Source organism: Sceloporus undulatus, chromosome 3, assembly GCF_019175285.1.
Source record: "Sceloporus undulatus isolate JIND9_A2432 ecotype Alabama chromosome 3, SceUnd_v1.1, whole genome shotgun sequence".
NCBI lineage: Eukaryota > Metazoa > Chordata > Lepidosauria > Squamata > Phrynosomatidae > Sceloporus > Sceloporus undulatus.
In genome coordinates, this window is record NC_056524.1 from 42,224,816 (window position 1) to 42,236,974 (window position 12,159).

Below are 12,159 nucleotides of genomic sequence, written 5' to 3' on the forward strand. Positions count from 1 at the left end.
ACTTAAAGTGGATTTAAAAAAAAAACCTCTCCTTTCTATTGACTCCTGAATGGCTAGAGATAAAGAGAACCACATGGGAATCATTGTTTGAAATGAGAGCTCCAGAGCCTGGCCTCCCCTTTCCCATTATTGTGCTATTCGACACCCCCCTCCTTTCTTCCCCAGGTCCTTACTCTTCCTCTCCACCCTTTGGGTGCAGCCAGCCCCCATCCTTCCATTTTCCCTTATAAGTCCCAGAATTCCCCCTCCCCTTCTTCTTCTTTCCAAACTTGCACAGCCTCAGGCCCCTCAGTGTAGCTTGAAACCCCCCATTCAGAGTCACTGGATTGGGTAAAATCCCTTATTCACCTCCCCTTCCAATTTGCCCTCATCAGCTGGGATTCAGTTCAGATTCCACAAAACAAAACATGCACACACAAAAAAAAGCCCCAGTCATATAATTGATGGATCCTACAGAAGGGCTCCCGCACTCCCAATGGCTCCTGCTGTTGCTGCTTCTGTTTTCAGCCTCTTCTCTTCTTCCCCGGTATGTGTGTGTGTGTGCATGCACATGAACACTGCCCTTCAGTTAACAAGCATGCACTCCAAGGCAGCGCCTCCTCCATCCTATTAATTATTCCCTTTTACATCAGAGTTTAGACTTTAGCAATACCCAGCCAACATTCTTTTTGACACCTGGCTGCTCTCCATGTGCCCAGGAGTAACCAGGGTGGCCATAACCTCAGGGTACCACAATAGTGGAAAACAGTGTTATGGTGAATGGGGAGGGGGCAGAGAAGAGCCCTGGGAGGCAACGGAGGAGATAAAAGGGGGAAATTCACTGGGTGGCACAAGAAAAAAGAGGAAGAAGGTCAGCTTAGTTAATGGGCTGCATCAAAATTAAACCACACTTTGCTTTTCTCTATTATGCCACATCACTGTGCTTGAAATTACGAGACTCCTCTGCTAAAACAAACAAAGCATGTGCCTTGGCTCTAATCCTAATAGCATCAGAACAAAGTTCTTGTCCCCCACCCCCACCCCCACCCCCACCCCCACCCCACAAATTATGGGTGCTTTCACACTGCTGGTACCAAGGGTCCTTCCAGATGAGGCTTCGATTGTGCAACTGCCCTGATTTATTCAGGGAATTTTTCAGAGGGTCCAAAACAACATCACTTTCCATTTGCAACTTCCTCCAGTTTATCCAACCTTTCTTTCTCAATCCCCCTCTACCTCCAAAATTAAGGGCCCAATAGCTGCCCTGCACTAGGAGCCATCAGAGCACAGAAAGTGTTTTTGGAAAAGAAATTAAGTTACTGTTCCAAAGACGAAAACATAGTGTTTTACTGCTATCACTGCAATCTTAAAATGTAATTCTTTTGGCAGAAATTGACTATGATGTTCACCTGAGTCCCTTTAAAACACTGAAGAGAAGGTGTGAGTGTAGCAAGTCTCAGGGGGAGGAGAAAGGAGTGGTCCCAGGTTTTTAAAATAATTCAATTTAAAATTTCATATGTGTGTATGTGTTAATTCTTTTAAAATTTTCTTTAAAAGCATCACATCTTACCAAATTTTCACTTTAACCACATGAAACTATGTACATGTAAATACATTTGGGCAATACATATGATATTTTAATTTAAAGCTATAATTTTAATTTTGCTAGTTGTTTATATCACAACTATTACCATTACATTCAGTGATATATAGCACTTTATGAGTTTGTTTATAAATTTATGAGTAGCATTAGTATAAAAAAATTACTAAAGATTTTGTATGGTGTGGTATGGGACTGGGAGGAAGTCACTGGATGGGGTGAAACCATGAGTTACTGCACCAGGTGACACCAACCCTAGTGATGCCACTCGCTACAAGTGTGGTTCAAAATACACTTTCCTCTTGTCCACTGCACTGTTGCCTCAGCATTTACATAAAAGTGCAAGGCAGCAGCACAAACCAGCATTTGAACCATGTGATATTCCTCCATTGCTATTTGATTTTATGCCCTGTAGTAGTAGTAGTAGTAGTAGTTGTTGTTGTTATCCCACTCCTCCCCCCCCCCAAAAAAACCTGGGACACAAAGCAGCTTAGAAATTAAAAAAAAATTTTAAACTTGTGGGATCAACTAGTTGAGTGGGAAAGAAAAATAGAGAGGGTGCTGTTTGTTTACTCAAATATAGCAATAGAAACTACACAAAAAACAGAATGAGCACATAAAACACAGTGATCAGTCTTCCTTAATCAATTGCCTTCCTTGGATTACCATTATCACTACCAGTCACTATGAGCAATCGCTAGGGATTTTGGAGCTCTAGTCTAAAACATATAGTGGACACCAGGATCTCAACTATTGTTAAACACTGTCTTTGGCTGCTGCCACACTGCAGAATTAATGCAGTCTGACACCACTTTAACTGCCATGGTTCCATCCAGGAATTTGTAGTTTGTTGTGGCACTAGAGCTCTCTGACAGAGAAGTCTAAATATCTCACAAAAGTACAAATCCCAGAATTCCATAGCATTGAGCCATGGCACTCGCACTGACACTGCTTTAATTCTGCCTGCAATGTAGATGCAGCCTTTCTCTTCTTTCCATTATGCCAAGCTTTTTTTAGCTCATATAATCTAGGCTCCATTTTCAACAGAGCAAACAACAGATTATAGATACCTACACAGAAAATATATACAATATACATTCACTGAGGAAAGATGCAGGAAGACAGGCAGCATTGTATCATGATTCAAAGGTTACCCTAGAACTCTAGGAGGCCAGAGTTCAAATTCCTGTTCAGGCATGGAAACCCATTGGGACATTTTGGGCAAGTTATAGAGGAAGCCATAGAGGAAGGTGATGGCAAACCCTCTCTGAACAAGTCTAACCAAGGAAACTATGGGTCCGAACAGACAGGCCAAAATAAAGCTGTTTTGGGTCACTTTGGAAGCATGCTGTTTAAATGACACATGCATTTTAAGATGCCAGAAACTGTGCCAAAGCCACACTTCAGTCCTTAGGACTGGAGCGTGGCTTTGGTGCGGCCGATCTCTTATGACGCATGCATCATTTAAACAGCATACCTCCAAAGTGATCTGAAGCAGCGTTATATTGGCCTATCTGTTCGAGCCCTAAGATAGGGTCATCATAGGGATCAAGGTGAAAGCACAGAACAACAAGAACAAAGCACCTAGAAACTTTTTCCAGTATAACATCCACTTGTTTTTATAGACCACTTCACCAGCTACTTCTCATCCATTATGCATAATATCCTAAATACAAGATGGATTAAGTAATCACAAAGCATACTGTTTATGAGAAGTGACAGATTTTCTGACAGCTTATTTTTAAAAAGCAGCCATCGTTGACTGTACTGTCAGTTCTACAAGAAAAGTATGGAAAATATTAACCCAGTGATTCTTGAAGTATAACATGGAAACATAGGTAGTTGATGAATGAGTTGTGAAATGTTCCTTGATGGTTTGCCATGGAATTACTCAAATGATTGAGGACAGTAGTTTTCATACTTTCTGTCTTCCAGGGAACAATGCATAAAATATGCAGAGGCCTTTCCAGTATCTGCTATGGATATTTTGTGCATTGACCCAGACTGAAGAGTGCATTAGGTGTCTTCTTGCCTCACATGAACCAAGAGTGCAGCTAGAGATACTTACTAGAGAAACAAAAAGTTGCTTTTGGGGCTTCCAGAAGTCTCCAACTAGCATGGTTCTGAAACATAAGCAACATTCTTTTATCTGTCCATTGTTGGGAGAGATTGGTAGTGATGAAAAAGCTGTCTTTCAAAGAAGCGTGCCCATTGTTAATAACTGTCTCACTGAAGAATGCTTGATAAGCTTCCAAGGGACTCTACAGTTCTCCAGCACACAGTTTAATAACTGATCTAGGATGCATGCACATCATTTACTCTTTCACAAGCCAGAACCTGTATTGATTGTGTATATGTGTGAATATTAACTTTTAATCTATTTTCCAAACACCTGTCTGCTTCTGTAGTAGCCTTTTTGTGATGAATGGCTATCTTTTGAAAGAAAGGAAAGTTAGTGAAAAAAATAGCACAATGTTACATTTATCCTTACAAAACCACTATAAAGTTTACATTAGTCATTTTACTTTGAAAATGGGATATTTAATACACTTAAATTAATTTCAGAGTAGTGTTTTAATTTATGTTCCATTGTTGTGTTCACTGCCATCAAGTCCACATCAACGTATGGTAATCCCATGAATAAGAGGGCTCCAAGTCATCCTATCATCAATCATCCTTGATTGAGTCTATTCATCTTGAATGTGGTGTTCCTATTTTCGTACTACCTTCTACCTTACCAAGCATTGTTTTTTTCTAGTGAGTCATGGCGTTGCTATGACTTATATAATAATGTATAAATGCAGGCTGATTTTCTTTTGAAATTCTTGGGTGCATTCCATTATCCAATGTATATTTGCAGTATGATCCCTAGTGCCTCTTCCTTTCCTGAACCCAGTTTGGATACCTGGCATTGCTTACTCCACATATAGTAAAAGTCTTTGTAGAATTCTGAGCATCACTTTAGGGATTAGAATGCATATTAAGCATTTCTAATCTGTGGGCCATTGTTTTGTTTTTACTACCTGAGTAAAACACCACGTATATTACATTACTACATTAATTTTGTAATTTTGTAATTTTATTTTTTGCAAGAATGGATAAAAATCCCACCCCTTTTCCTTCCCTTACCCAGTTTTGAAATTAGGAGGAAAAGACAGAGATATATTAATTTTTGAGAATCTTATTTCTTACTCACCCATAAAATGAAAAGAAAATGAGTGGGAAGGAATGCACCAAAACAGAGGAAAGTTGCAGGAACTGAAAAGTTTCTTGGATGGCATAATAGCCAGAAAAGGGGTAGCAGTAAGAGAGCACAGTTGAAGAACCTAGGGGGGAAATCCCGCTCTAGCATTCCAGCCAACAAGCACGGATGCAAACCTAGAAACAAAGAGGCCTTTAGGGATTTGTTATGAGAAAAAGGTGGGAGGGCAAACTGGAGGGTTCCTACCAACTGTGTCAGCTTCTCTTTTGAATTTTGGGGGAATTGCTTAGCTCAAAGAGGCTTGAGAGAGGCTGGGTAACTTAAGGATCATTTCCATCTATTTAAACCAGTACTAGCTGTTGGTGGACTGTAACTTTGGTGAATAAAGATTATCTTTTTTTAAAAAAATTGTAAATATGCAAGAGTGCAATCAAACACACAATAGTAATTCAAAGAGACACACCATTCAGAGCTAACCAAAAAAGGGGTATGGAAACTAAATAGCGAAGGCTTAGGGTTGTAGAAGGGGTAATATTTGCCTGTCCTGAAGAAGAGACCATATAAAGCAGAGAGTGGCTCAGACAGTGAGGGCAATGAAGTGAGTGGAAGACATACTGTATGCACAAGAAGGCTAGATTTGGGACTTATATTTATATCTGAGATCCTAGTTTCAATGGATGCTAGGTGCTATCTTGCAATGTAGCAAAGACCTGATGGAATCGACAATGGGGTTCTGGAATGACTGATGGCTTTAACTTCAGAGTAACAAAAACATTGATTGGATTTCAGACAACCCCAAAACAGGTTTTCCAAATGGCAATGACTTGAAGGCACACAACAACAAAACAACAACAAATAAGTCTATAGGAAGCCTCTTCAGTTTTTAGTTTGATAATCTATCCCATCCATCAAAACAAATTACTACAACAGCTTATATATAAAGACATAACTCATCTTAAAAAGCCTCTGACAATCAAGCGGCTTTTAACAAAGTCTTTATGCCCACCAAGCCTATCCTTTTCTGCTTCACCCTCTGTCTAGCTGAAAGTTTCTATCAGTATTAGCATTGGGAGGTTAATGAAGGAGGGCTACAGAACACAAACCTTTGGTGTCAGCTTGCAGTAGCATGTCTGCAGTAAACAAGTCTGCATGAAGCCCTGGTGGTGCAGTGGTTAAATGCTGGTACTGTAGCCACAAGGTTATGAGTTTGATCCCAGGGCTCCAAGGTTGACTCAGTCTTCCATCCTTTCATAGGATGGTAAAATGAGTACCCAGCTTGTTGGGGGCAATTGGCTTACAGATTGTTAACCACTTAGAGAGTGCTGAGTTCACTGATAAGTGGTATAGAAATGTAAATGCGATAATGCTATTGCTATTCTAAAGAATGCCACTGTTTCTGAGACCATTTGTATCTCATCCAGTATCAGCATTTCTCCACAATGAATAATTATAACCTCCAAAAATATTTGTGATAGTTTTTTGTGGGTTTTTGGGCTATGAGGCTATGTTCTAGAAGAGTTTATCCCTGACGTTTCACTTGCCTCCATGGCTGGCATCTTCAGAGAATGGTGGCATGGAAGTGTGTGGGGTATATATACTGTGGGACCTTTGGTTGAGAGGAAGTGATTTACATGTTAATTTGTGTGTTGGTCTGTTGGTCAATGCCAAGGCCTTAATGATCCATTGTGTATTGGGAAACCTGCTCACCCAATGGATCATTAATTAAATAGTCACCCTGGGGCCTTGCCATTCAGCAACAGAACAATACACAGATTACTATGTAAATTGCTTCCTTTCAACTAGCAGTATATATACCCCACTCCACTCTTTGCCACCATTCTCTGAAGATGCCAGCCACAGCTGCTGGTGAAACATCAGGAATAAACTCTTCTAGAACATGTCCTCATAGCCAGAAAAACCCACAAAAAACTATGGATGCCAGCAGTGAAAGCCTTCGACTTCACTTTTGTGATACTTTGGCTCATGTGGTTTTCCCTCCTCTAATCATCCCAATGTCAGACTATAACCATACATACCTTTCTCCTTTGGCCAGGATGACTCCCCTGTCAATCATGTTTAGCCACTTGTTGACAAGCTCCAAATGCCTTGTCTGCATCTTGGGATGAAAGAGATCCCTTGAATTGGGGCTTTAGGACAGCCCTCCCCACAAGAATTGTCTGCTGCTAACAAACTGGTGACTCCTCATCACAGAATCATAGCCTTACATGGAGATCAGTGCAAACTGAGAAAGTGCTTTAGCTGCAGCAATGAAAGGTCATTAAAGGCAAATCAGTCACAGGCTCCATGGCAATCCATTTTCAAGCTTTTTGCTGTTTCTGGTGCAATTGCAGACTTAATAAACATGTATCTCTTTGGCTGTTTGTATCAAGAGTTATCATATTTGTGTCTTAACAGGCTGGAGAAGGGTTGCTTTTTAGGTGATTTTCCTTGTGAGTGCAAATGTTTACTGCACTGTTCCTTTTTTCTTAAGTGGAATCTTTTAAATCTCCTGCCAGACACTTTTTGGACACAGACTTTTCCTCACCGCCCCCTAATGTAAACATTACTGTGAAAATGATCTGTATAAATAGGATTTAATGGGCTTTTGACATTCTGGAAGACAAGGAAAATATGACAGCATAATCCCAGTGCTTTTAACCAGCTCAACTCCTGATTAATTTGAATTTTAAAAATCCAAAAGGAAAGATTATTGCAAAGTTTCTTTTACTTTCTGGTTGTTTAGAGACCCCACTTCATAAACTGTGATACTTTACAATCTATTAGAATTTAAGGAATCAACATCTTCATAAACAGATACAAGGAAACACACAAAATACATAATTTTCAAAAGATACATTTTTGTCCACCCTTTGCCATATCAAAGGCAGGGGATTGGTTGCTTTGCATCAAACTACATCCCCCATTATCCCAGGCCAATATTCATGCTGTCTGGGGCTGCTGGAAACTGGAGTCCAACTTCATCTAGGTTTCTCTACCTTTTCTGTAAATACTAGAGCACCAGGGCCATGATAGCATTTTCAGATTACAGAACCCTACACCCTCAAGTGCTAAGGACAATGAAGGGCCAAAGTAACTCAAACATAAAAAATGTGACCACATCTGTTCTTTTAAAAATAGTAGGAAGTGGGAAGAAGACCACAAAGACTGGAAATGTGACTGGCAAAAAGATCAGTTAACCCTTTTCTCTCCTGTTGTGGTCACAGGGGAAACTCCACAAAGAAGCTACTATTCTTCAAATCCAAAAGGGAAGAGGCTATTGTCTTTCTCCTTCAGTAAACCTCTACCACAAACTACAATGTTTGAAAGTCAGTTTCAGTCACCACAATGAATAACCAAAGCCTCTCAGATCTCAAACAAGCCTGATTTAAAATATTGTGAACAACAACACACCTGTAGAAGGGCATTCTGAGGAATTAAAAAATCACGTCGTTAAAGGACACATTCTAATGCTGTTGCTAAAGTTGGAAAGAACTGACTTGACAGCAGTAAGTCACCAGAAGAGTTGCATTCATCCTCAGATAAACAGTCAGGGTTGTATAATTAGAGTGTTAGATTTAATGCCTATCTATTTACATTCTTCACAGATGAAAAGCATGCAGAAAGAAAAATAGTAACACTACTTATAATGTAAATAGTAACTACTCCATTTGTGGAAAACAAAACTCAAATAACAAGAGGAAGAACTATAGAGCAGTATCTTTCGCCACTTTTTCTGTGACAGATAGAGCATGATGTTTAGGGCTTTTTAGATTAGGGCCCTTTCACATGACCCAATCAAAGCATTATGATTCTACTTTAACTGCTATGGAAATGTCCAGTGAAATCCTGGGATTTGTAGTTTAGTGAGGCACTATTACTCTTTCACTGTGCATTCTAAATAACCCTCTCTAAACTGCAAATGGGATTGGGGTATTTAGATTCTTATCAAGACAATTCTAGCTGGTCCACAGATTGGAAATGCTTAATGTATATTCCAGCCCCCAAGAATGGTGATGCTTAAAATGTTACAACAAAATCTTTTAGCACATATGGAACGAGAAATGACAGATAGACTCAGAAAAGGAAGAGACACTACTGTATAGATCATATTGCAAAAACTGGAACACACAAAAGAATTTCAGAAGAAAATCAGGCTGTGCTTTATATATTATAGCAAAGCTTTTGATTGCATAGATCATGAAAATCTATGGATCATGGTTGTGCCACAACACTTTATTGTATCAATGCGTAACCTATACAAGAGGCCACCATGAGGCCAGAACGTGGAGAAACAGAATGGTTTGCAATTGGCAAGGGGGTCCTATCTGTTTAATTTATATCCAGAATTTATCATATCTGGAAAGCAAGATTAGACTCTGAAGAAGGAGGTATGAACTCTGGTGGAAGGAACATCAACAATTTAAAATAAGCAGATGATGCCCTACTAGTGGAAAACAACAAAGACGGACTTTGATTGACTACTGAGAAAAGTCAAGGAAAAGAGTGCAAAAGCAGAGTTACATCTGACAATTAAGGAAAAAAAAATGATCATTTATGTAACTTTAAAGTAGGTGATGACATTGAAAGAGTGAAAAACTTTCTAAACCTTGGCTCAGTCATAAATCAAAATGAAGTTTGTAATCAAGAAATCAGAAGAAGACTAGGACTTGCAAGGGCAGCTATGAAGGGACTGGGGTGCATCTACACCGCAGGGGAAAAATACTTTAACTGCCATGGTTCTTACTACAGCATCTTGGGATTTGTTGTTTTGTGAGACACTAGCACTCTTTGGCAAGGAAGGCTAAAGACCATGTAAAACTATAAACCCCAAGATTCCATGGGATGGAGCTACAGCACTTAAAGTGGTGTCAAACTGCATTGGACATATGGTCCAGGATCTGAGTCAATGGTCCAAACAGACTGCAGAAATAATCTAGTTTGAGACTGCTTTAACTGCCCCAGCTCAATGCTAGGGAAGTCTGGGAACTTTAGTTTTGTCAGACATTTAGCCTTCCCTGTCAGAGAATTCCTAGGATTCTCTATCATTGAGCCAGGGCAGTTAAAGCAGTCTCAAACTGGATTATTTCTGCAGTGTGTTTTGGATCAATATGCCTCGGGCACCAATTACCAGGGAACAACAGTACAAGACTATTGTTGCCTGTGGGTCCTACTACTGCTCTTCCTGTCCTAGCTGGTGACAGGAGGTTGAACTAAATACGGCCACACCACAAAGTGTCCATCCCAGTATAAAGTTTAAGCAGGGAAAGGGAATGTTTGGCCTTCCAGTTATTCTGGATTTTAACTCCCATCTTTTCCATCCAGCATGGCGAACAGTAAGGGACTGAAGGATTTGCTGCTTGAAACATCTGGTGAGTTAAAGTATCCCTGTTCCTGGCCATGAGGGTATGAGAACATTATTGAAGGTAACTAGGTCTCATTTATGCCTAAAATAAAACAAAATTCCAGGGTGCTGGGAAATTTATTTGCTGCTTTCTCCCCCCAGATTATCCAGCAAGAGACATTAATTTGAGTTATGTCATCTTATCTTTGGCTCCTAACAGAGCAACAACACTTTGCAAGAGAAGACCAAGACTGACATTTAATACTTGCTCTGCAAGAGACTTATTAACACTCAATGAAAGTTTATGCTGACCAACCAAAGTGTATGCAAAGAAGACCTCTGTGTATTGGAATAATGATTTATGTTCCAAGAGGTTTGAAGGGAAACAGAAAACCAGGTGACATTTTACAGGTATGCACGGGGAGAGAAAACACTGGCTTTAATATAGCAAACTAACACAACTTGTCTATGAAAAATACTGGGATTGTTCCCCTTACCAAGATGTTGCACCTGTGCAAATGTTATACAGACACAAGATTCAGAGGGAAAATCTGACTAATGCAGTAAAAGAGTCTCCACTTACATTTCATCAACTAACAACGAGTATTTGTTGTGGACCATGTATTCAGAAGTACTTAGCAACCATGGAAAATAAGAGTCATCTGGTTGATTAAGACTTTAACATAACTGCTTTAAATGTCATATTATAAAGCAGGCATGCTCTGGTGCCCTCCAGAAGTAATGGACTAGAAGCCCCCATCGTTATTTACCATCTTGGCTGTGGATGATGGGATTCTTAAGAATCAAATTTTTGGGGGGACAGTAAGAAGAAGCTTATTATAAGTATGATTTGCATCCAGGGTGAGTTCAGAATTGTGAGCTCAGACTTTATAGAAAAGGGGTCCATCTTTAAATATTCACAGAAATGAAACTCCAGTCCGTAACCATCTTTATGGGTTACAGAGGCATAAAAGATAGGGTTCATATCCAAAGGGATCAACAATATGAAATTTGCCAGTAAGGAACAGAGGATTAAAAGAAGGCAGGACTGAAAATTAACTGTGAATGACTATGACTAAAAATAATCCTTTCAAAGTCATACTTTTTGGACTATGAAAGTAATGTAAGTGATAGTGATTATAGATTGCTCTGAAAAATAATACATATTAGATGATTCTGTAAGACCCAAACCAGATGTCACAGGGAAATATGTGATTGCATTTCCCAATGAGATAAGGGATTGTTGTTCCATGGTATAGCACTGTGCTATCCGATGCTGCAAATGGAAGGATTAGGCCCACCAAGAGACCAGGGGCTAGTACCATATTTGTGCCCATTGGTACAACTGCTTCTTTCTTTCTTGGAAACTCTCCAGGAATCAGCACTGGACCATGAACTATTACTTTGAATGGGATTGATATATCACATACTTTGCCTGCAAATGCTCGCATTTTTAAATTCCAGCAGCTCTAAGCAGAGCTTGGAAAGAATTCTGCCTAAAAACTTGGAAAGTGTATGGCAATATTGACCACATTGGCCTAATTAGAGCAATTTAGTATAAAACAGTTTCCTATGTCCCTAACTTAAAAGTAGAGGGGGACTGAATCTAGGCAGTAGCACTGGCAGGGAGGTTTTTTTTACCCTCTCCCCTCTGTCATTTTCCCACTCAAAGTTATTCTTTTTAAGCTGCCATTTCCCTTGCTTTCCCCTAACAGAATCAAAGGGGATAAAGGCAGAGTAAGAATAATTTGAGAACCATTGTGGTGTAGTGGTTTGAGTGTTGGACTATGACCCTAGAGACCAGAGTTCAATTCCCAGCTTGGCCATGAAACCCATTGAGTGACCTTAGGCAGGTCACATGCTCTCAGCCTCAAGGGAAGGCAATGGCCAAATTCTTCTGAACAAATCCTGCCAAGAAAACCCCGTGATAGAGTCCCCTTAGGGTTGCCATAAGTCAGAAACTACTTCAAGGCACAAAACAACCACCACAAAATTCCACAATAATCAGAAAGAATTTTGTTCTTATGTTCCTTCAAG

At 39.8% G+C, this 12,159-nt stretch overlaps 1 protein-coding gene across 3 annotated transcripts in view; it reads left to right on the forward strand.

The window, feature by feature from the left end:
- Window positions 1–10,096: 10,096 nt before the first annotated feature.
- Window positions 10,097–12,159, forward strand: part of NEPRO (nucleolus and neural progenitor protein) — a 49,450-nt gene continuing 47,387 nt past the window's right edge. The window contains exons 1-2 of one of the 3 annotated variants that reach the window (XM_042456727.1): window positions 10,097–10,204; window positions 10,285–10,533. The gene's annotated coding sequence lies outside the window, so the exon portion shown is untranslated. The remainder of the gene's footprint in view (window positions 10,205–10,284; window positions 10,534–12,159) is intronic. The other 2 variants (XM_042456726.1, XM_042456729.1) reach the window with 2 other exon arrangements.